Consider the following 9,110-nt stretch of genomic DNA (forward strand, 5'->3'; position numbering starts at 1 on the left):
TCAGATCTCTCCTGGATGATAGTAGAGATTGCTAGTATATTCTCACAATTGAGAGACACCTGATCTTTCCATTCTCCCTTACTTTCCCTTCCTTTGAAGACTGCAGAAGGGAACTACCTGTGATGTATTTAAATCGAGAGCAGATTAATCTGTTTTTAAGGAATCTCCTGGGAAGATATGTGGAGGCAATAAAAAATGAAGGCAGCTGCAAGATTATTGGATATCAAAGCTGCAGAGAATTCACTGCCCAGGGTGAGATGAACACATTCAGGCTGGGTTTTTCACCAAAGAGAAATTCCATCAGCTTTTGAAACTGGAGATAATCACACAACAACACCGTAATTTCTTTTAAGTGATCAAAATTTTGTAACACATGCAAACATACATCCAGATTCCCATGAAAGGGGTTACTTTCAAGTATGTGTGACCTCTAAATCAAAACTCTTTTGTAAAGATATTAATTCCATGGGGGTGGGGGCAAATTTTCAGATTAAGTACTTTGAACTGAATATATCTCTGTGTCAGGAATGCAATTAGCTAAACTCTAATGCTGAACCCCTCAATTATGTGGTATCCATGGGCATCTCATATAGATAAAAAACGTAAGGCTGTCATCACACAGCCCTCATTGGATGATTTGTAGTGCCTCGTCATAATTTTGGATTTGCATGAAGTCAGGATGGGGTAGGGGAGCAAATGAGAAGGCAGGTTGCGCAACACCAGTTGTGAGTGATCAGGAACACAGCGCTCTCTCTTGCACTGTCTCCCTCTCTATGATAAATCATTCTTTGAAAGTATGAAGGTAGAAATAGGGACAATATAAGGTATAACATAAAATCAGGTCTAATATAACATTTTGGATAGAAGCAGCTAGAAGTCACAAAATTATTGTAATAATGCTGGAGCCTGGATTTTAAATCTAGATTTGATGAGTATGGGTGTTTAGAAGTAAATATGCTAACATCAAGATTTTAGTAGGAAAAAATCTGTTGAAAGTCCCAGTTAAAGGAAGCTATGGGAAATAAAGTGGGGCACATTTACACAGTGTTTGGAAACCAAACCTGCTTGGAGGACCAGGACCAGAAAGTAAGTAAGTAAAACCTTTATTGGCATCAAACAAACTCGCAGACAAAATAATAACAGATTAAAACTGTCACTGTGGCAAACGCTGTGTTAAGAGAGAGAAGGGAATAATCCGCTATCCGCTTTCACGACAATGGGGCTTCTAATAATTCAGACGACTGCAGAGTATAATGACGAGAAAATAGTAAATTAAGATATTGAGCCACCATCTTGGTGAGGACCGGGTCCTTCCCCAGCAAAATGAATTGTAAGATTTCCCGCTCTGGTCTCCTTCTGGGAATGCAGAGCCAGTCCAGGAATTGTTGATGAAGGTCGACGTAAAGGTTACAATGAAAAACCATATGTAGAAGGCTTTCCACCTGAGGGTCATGACACGGACAGATCCTCTCATCCTTCGCTCTGCCCGAGAATCTTCCCCACAGGAGGTTCAATGGATTTGCGTTGAACCTGGCCAACGAAAATGCCCTTCTTTCTTGTGGGTTCAGTAGGAAGTCAAGATAGTTAGGTTTTGTTTCATGAGCCCACGGGAGGTGGAAAAGAAGGGGGGAACATGTTGTGCCCCATTACTAGCCCCATTACTAAAGCAGGTGGATGCCCACACTCCAAAACTCCAGGCCATAAACATTCCCATCCTCCTGTACGCAGACGATATGATTTTGCTCTTGCAGACCAGAATAGGTCTAAAGCGACTGGTAATTGCCTGCATTGAGTACATGTCCAAAATGAACTTATGCTTGAACTTTGAAAAAAGCAAAATCCTGGTGTTTGGTAACTCACGCAAGAGTTATAGCTGGGTTTTTGGAGGTAAACCCATCCAGCAGGTCTTTAAATTCAATTATCTAGGAATCACCTTTCACCACAGGCTCCTCTGGTCTCCACATCGAGGTGCGGTGGTGAACGTCAGTAAGATATCCAGGCAGGCAATTACGCGATTTTTTACAACAAGGGGCAACTCGCATATCCCTTCTGCGCTCAAGATCTTCAATGCCAAGACCATTTCACAACTGCTCTATGGCATTCCAATCTGGATCCCGGGGTTCTCCCAGACAATAGAGCAAGTGCAATCAGCCTTCCTCTACAAGATTTTCTCTGTTCCAAGATGCGTCCCATATGCAGTTTTATGTTTAGAGGGAGCTCAACACAAGGTGGAATCTGTCGCCTGGGCAAGATTCCTTATATTCTGGCTAAAAATCTGCCTCGACTCTGACAGAGATCCCTTCCTCCAGGTAATGCTTTCGGGCACATTCCTCCCCCCAGGGCTGCAACACTTCAATAGGAAGGTGCAGCAACTGGGGCTTTCAGTAGAACACCTCCGCTCAATGTCCTTACAATCTGCCAAAGCCACAGTCATAACTAGGTTGTGGGACATTGAGAGACAGGATCTTATAGCGGCAGCAGGCACAGGACCAGAAACTAGGAGAGAGGTTACCACCAATGGGAAGATAAAAAGTAGGGCGCCAATCAGAAAGTCAAAGTAGATAAAGGGTGATGGGCCAGAGAGAGAGAGAGAGGAGGGAAGTCTTGGACCAAGACTGAACTAGCTAAGAGTTTGGTATGCTTAAGAACTAATACAGATGTATATGTTGATTATTCTTTTGTGTGTATTTTTGTAGCTGTAGCTTAATAAAAAATTAACTTATCTGAATTGTTGCTACCTGGTTCAGATATTGGGAAGACACCTATAAATATATCATTTTAAACAGGTTGGTAGGATCCATGAAGAAGGGCATTGGGAGCAGAGTTTAAAATATATCTCATCACAACATTCCTGCAGTCCCTTAATGTATTTCTATTAAAGGGGGGGACCCTGTTTCTTAACTTCAAATCCCAATCTTCAGTAATTCACCTGAGAGTTTAGAAATCTAAAGCAACATTTATTTGTTGGTACAGACTGCAGAACTCATTGGCATGTCGGCGTATGCACACTTTAATACAAATATATTGCTCAGATATGCACAGTGCATTTTGTAAAGATGCTGAATTGCATTTTTTTGGGGAAACCCCCTTTTTAATCAGAATGTGGGGGCATTTTCCCCATGCTACCTTAGTGCTGTTTGTTTTACTTTCAGGCATTTTATGGCAGCCTGCCACATTGGAGAATAAATAATTGAAGACACCCATACAATGAACATTTCAAGCATAATAATAAATAGTTTAGGACCAGATTTATCATGGTATCCAAAAATAACATCCGTGCTCTTAACAACTCTCAGAGTTGTCAGCATGAGTTCTCTGACTTCCATAGGCCACAATGCCAAGTCAGAGTGTGTCTTGACTTCTGTCCTCATTTTAAATCCAGTGCCAGATCACAGGGCTCAGAAAATACCACTGTAAGGACCAGTCTGCTGGCAGCAACCAACACTGAGTAGGACAGTTGTGGGATTATGGGACTAAGATAATAATAATAATAATAATAATAATAATAATAATAATAATAATAATAATTTATTGATACCCCGCCCATCTGGCCGGGTTCCCCCAGCCACTCTGGGCGGCTTCCAACAAAACATTAAAATACACAAATCCATCAAACATTAAAAGCTTCCCTAAACAGGGCTGCCTTGAGATGCCTTCTAAAGGTCTGGTAATTGTTGTTCTCTTTGACCTCTGGTGGGAGGGCATTCCACAGGGTGGGTGCCACTACCGAGAAGGCCCTCTGCCTGGTTCCCTGTAACTTGGCTTCTCGTAGTGAGAGAACTGCCAGAAGGCCCTCGGTGCTGGACCTCAGTGTCCGGGCAGAACGATGGGGGTGGAGATCATGATAGCATTGGGCTTCTGGCTCTACCCAAACCTAAAACTGTTCCTCTCTTGGCAGAGAATTCAATTGTCCTTTACACATCCTCCTGCTCACTGTCTTCCTTGAAAGGAATTATGGTTTCAACCACCCACCTCCAGCTGAGATAAATAGATGCAACACAGAGGCTCTGGCAGGGTCTTAACAGTCCTCCTATCTCCGTCTCAAAGCTGGGAAAGCACTAACTAGAATTTGTGAAGGAGTTGGAAGGATTCAAGGAGCCAGCCAGGGCCCTTGTGCCAGTGGCGGAGGAACCCTCTCCAGCACCGGGGGCGGGGTGCCGAGGGGCGGGGCAAACCGTCCAGTGGCAAATGCACAGCAGCCGGTAGAGTCGCCGTGCGAGCGGCAGCCCGTACGGACGCCCGTATGGATGGCGTGAGAGAGCAGAAGCCTGTACAGACTATGCACATGTGGCAGCCCATAGTTGACACACCCACGTGGCAGCTCATACGGTCGCCATGCGAGAGGCAGCCCATACGGATGGCCTGCGAGCAGTGCCCGTACTGACTGCGCACACGTCCTCGGCCGCTCTACAGCTGGGGGGAGGCAATGGGCCTTCTTGTCGCCCACCAGTGGTACCCGGGGTGGGGCACCCCCTTCCACCCCTCCCCTTCATATGCCCCTGCCTTGTGCTTCCTTCCCAAAGCCGGGTGCCTCCTGACCCACCTTTTGGGAAGGCAGAGAGGGGATGGGGTGGGTGCCAAATTTTGGGCTCATACAGGGCGCCAAACTACCCAAGTCCACCACTGCCAAGGTTTTGCTTGTTTAATTTTTGTCACCAGTTTGGTGCTTGCTCCCTACACCTCTTTCCTGCTTCCCCCCACTCCCTAGTCAAGGCATCCATCATCTCACTAACTCAAAGCAGAATGAGCCCCTCTCTGCATTATTTTCCGAATTTAAAATGTTGGAATACTTCTTTGACGCAAGCGTAGCTATAATAAAAACCAAACGCTTGCCTACTCAAGTGGGATGTTTCATTTTACCTGGTACAAATATAAGGCAGTGTAAGCTGCCTCTGCACAGTGGTTTTGCAGGCTTATATTTATGGATGTAGATTGTTAGACGTGAAGCAGCAGCGACCTGATAATCAGTAAATCTGTAGAACGCTGAAATATAGCATTAACATAGAAAGAAAATAGATTAGAAGGAAAAATCCATGAATTTGCCACATTCATTTTTTTGTGTACCTATAGGGATGAAGTTTTTCATTACAAAGTCAAAGAACATTTATATATTACATTTGCAATTTATTGAGAGTGAAATGTGAAGCTAGTCAGAGATGAACAGTATTGTGCTTTTGTTAAATTTATTAGATTAACCTAAAACACAGCCTTCCCTGTAATAAGGTATCTTATCTAGACGTGATCTTTATTCATGTCCTCTGAAGGCAATGAAAGGTTTAGCAAATGCCATTTTAAAACAAATTGAATATCTTTGTCAATGTATAAAGCCTACATTCAAAGTCATCAAGCAGCTGAGCCATGCATTCATCAAAGAAATTTCAAATGTTCATTTCCATTGCTTCAACTTTGTACAGTACTTTGCTACGACTTATTAATGTATATGATCTCTACAAATAACAGACTGCATTACTGGAGATGTGTTATTCATGATAGAGGTCATTTGACTTGTGGATGGCGACCCCGCCCTTAAGGACTGGATTAGTAAATGAAATGAAATAAATACATAGGTTTTATAACAGCACACACATTTGACTATTATATCACAGCACTCCACCCTCCCTAGTCTTCCTTGAGCCTCAATTTTCCTACACATTAATTTCCCAAATTGATATGTGTGTGCAGGGTGAGGCAGGGGATAGCTGGAAATGTTTTGAATTTCCTTACTTGTCTTCATTGTAAATACTTGTATTAGTGAAAATACCACACAAAATGGCATTTTTCTTTTATGGTCCAATAAAAATTTAGCAAAATTAAACAAGTCTACTTAGATATGTATAGAATAAAAATGATCCCACTTAACAAATAAGACAAAGTCTATTTCCAGATTTCAAGTAGTTGCTTTAGTCTCTGCTGAAAATGTCTTCCTCTTCTCTGGCTATTGTATGACCTCTTTACCGGTATTCAAGGTCTCCATGTTGCGGCAGTAAGTAACATTTGTGATAAGAAGAATACAAGGCAACAGACAGAAGCATTGCACTGATCATCTCCCTCTTGTCTAATAACATGACATGCTTCTCTAGCTTTTGTGTCTATATTTAGAAAACAGGGAGAAACTACAGAGAAAATGACTACTCCCCATCCTTCTCCCCCCTGAAAATAAAATGCAACATTGGGCATTAGTTGTCCAAAACTACTGTACAGTACTTGCAATTTAGATCGATGCTAGTTTTATTAATTCCCAAGAAATGCTGACCCACCAAAATCTACCCCACAGTTAATCCAGAGTTAGCATGGTAAAGTTACTCAGTACATCTCAGAAATGAACCCCTTGAAAATGGATCAGGATTGTTTCCTACTCTCATCTTGAACCAAACAGCCTAGGGTTGACTTGAGAATTGGTTTATGGCTTGGGGCGGCTCCCATAATGTGTCATGTTTGGGATCAATTGCAGCAAGTAGTTACAAGGAAACAAAATCCTGCACATGACAGGCTTTTGACTTAGAAAATGACAGAAAAGCTATTTGTTATCTTCAGATAGGAGTTGAAGCATAGGCACCAACTCCCTGGGACTCTGGGTGCTCAGGCACACACACAACACTCTCTCTCCTCTCTCTCTCTCTCTCACACACACACTGTGGGTGCCTATGGGGTGCCTCCACCCCCACCTCCATGTCCTGATCCCCTGGCCTACCTGACAGACAGACAGTGTGCCAAGACAAAGTTCCAAGTCCACACAATCAAAGTCCAAAGATCAGGAAACACAGTCCGGGGTCAGTCCAAGTAAGCCAAGATAGAAGTTCAGCAGTCAGGATACAGTCCAGAGTCAATCCTGAAGTAGAAAACCATGAAGGTCCAAGGAGAATCCCAGGTGATGTCCCTCAATGTGGGTGGTTAAACAAACACAGCACCTCAGCTCTCCTGTCTTCTGGTACTGTGCTTGTTGATGGCAGCCTCTGGGCTTCATGGGGCATGTGACCCTCACCTGATCTCAGCTTGCCCCAGCTGAGGAATCACATGCCTCCTTCCCCACCTGGACAGCTAGTGAACTAGGCTGCAGACCCTGGCCTGCCTCTGCTTCCTGGAGTGCCCCGCCCACTGTTCCCTATGTCTTAGGACTCGCCTTGTTCATGGGGACAGGAGGCCCTCAGGCTCTGGCGAGGGTCCCATTGCTTGGCTTCCTGTCCCCTTATCATCCTCCATCGCCCTGTGAGTGCTACATACACCAACCTCTCCTTTTCCATCCCCAGCTTGCTCCCGTGTGACCCCCTTCCAGTTGCATCCCTTGTCGGGATCCTCTTCCTCCTCCCCAAAGTCCTGTCAGTTCTTGACACCCCACTTACACGTGCAATGGTCGTGGCCACCTGCCAGCTTTGCACACCACACCACAAGAGCAGCTGCCACAGTCCCTTCCCACTGCCCTTGCCCTTGCCCTTCTCCTGCCCCTGCCATCCTGCCCTGGCTCTCTCCTTCTCTCCTCCCACACCCACCTTAAAGGATATGTCTCTATCTGTGTCATAGGCTTCCACCCCCGTGGCAGTAATAAGCAGATCAAACAAAGGAAATTCTTACCAGTTAGTTTCTTTAATGAACACAGCGAGACACAAAAGAAAGAGTCTACCGAGAATGCTGGTGCTCCCAATTAAGGCTCACACAACCCTCTGTCCCTCCTACGTCCTGTAATCTGAGCTTGTATCCTCTGCACTTTCTGTTTTAACATTCTCTGATCTCTTCTTGCCCTTGGAGATGGGGCAGGAATGCTGTCCAGAGCCTGCAAATCTGTTAACTGTCTCTCTCCCCATGTTTCTTCTGCTAGCTGTTCCCCATCCAGTATTTCCCAGCTTCTGCCTTCTGAACTATGCCCCTTTGCAATCCACTGTTCCAAATCTATACTTTCCTCCTGCTCGTGGGAAGATTCAGGATCAGAATCAAGGGCCCCCCCCCCACCATTCTTCTTCAGTGCAGCCCTCCTCAGCACAGTCCCTGACGACCTGCCATTGACATTGAAGCCCTCTAGCCATTGAAAAACAAACACCATCCAATGACACCAAAAACACGTCGGAGAGAACATTTGGGCCATTGCAACAAAATAAATTTTAAAGCCTTCAGCAGAGAGGGAGTGCTTGCTTTTAGGCTGTGCTATTTCCCCCCCTGTAATCTTTTGTTCCAGTTCTTTCACCTTCAGAATCAATTATCTTCCCGCTTCTCTGTTCTCAGCCACACTGGACTGTTTCTGAAATAACGACAGACTTTGATTACATGGATTAAACTGCACGCAAGAAGAGGCTCACATGGTGTCTCAAAGGCACTATCATGTATTTGGCACTGGGCTCAGTCTAATCTCCAGGAAGAATTCTTTCACAGGCATCTACAGGTTTTCTGTTCCAAGTAGGTAGAACATAGGCTTCACCTGGGCAACTGAGCCTCTGGATTCCTCTACATCCTTGTGTTCTTTACTTTTCTTTGCTGTTTATAAAACTTGCTGCTAGCCCTTGCGGGTTTCCATGATTCTATAGACCAGGGATGGGAAGCCTGTGACAACAGCAAATGGAAGGCCACTGTTTCCCTATCCCTGTTATGCAGTATTGTGTAGGACAGGTGGACACAAATTAGAATGCTCAGTGTCCTGAAAAGACCACCACATACCCTGGAACTGTCCCAGAAAAAAACAGAGCATCTTTTTTTCTTATCATGAGAGAATGACAGCTATTTCGCAGCACGATTCCCTCCAAAAATGTGCTTTTTTAGGGCCACAATCTTGTGTGGTACCCTAAAATGTGCGTTTGGGAGCATCGTGCCTGAAAAAAAATGCTTTTTGGGGGGTGGGAATAGCGGCATGAAATTGCACAGGATCACATCAACCCAAATGGCTGACGTGATAAAAAATGGGAAGGTAGCACCTGGGAAGATGGCATCCTAGATTTTGGCTTCAAAGTGCCATCATGGCTGGGATTAGGGAACCAATTCCAAGCACAAGCAGCAAGTGAATGGAATAAGTTACAGATTTAAAATAAAATGGGCCCTCCCATCTATTTATCAGTAGAATTATATACTGAATTTCCCCAAATATCACACATAAAGCTATATTGGTAGGATAAGCTTATTCTGGGCCT

The sequence above is a fragment of the Zootoca vivipara genome, chromosome 10, assembly GCF_965207765.1.
Source record: "Zootoca vivipara chromosome 10, rZooViv2.hap1.1, whole genome shotgun sequence".
Taxonomy (NCBI): domain Eukaryota; kingdom Metazoa; phylum Chordata; class Lepidosauria; order Squamata; family Lacertidae; genus Zootoca; species Zootoca vivipara.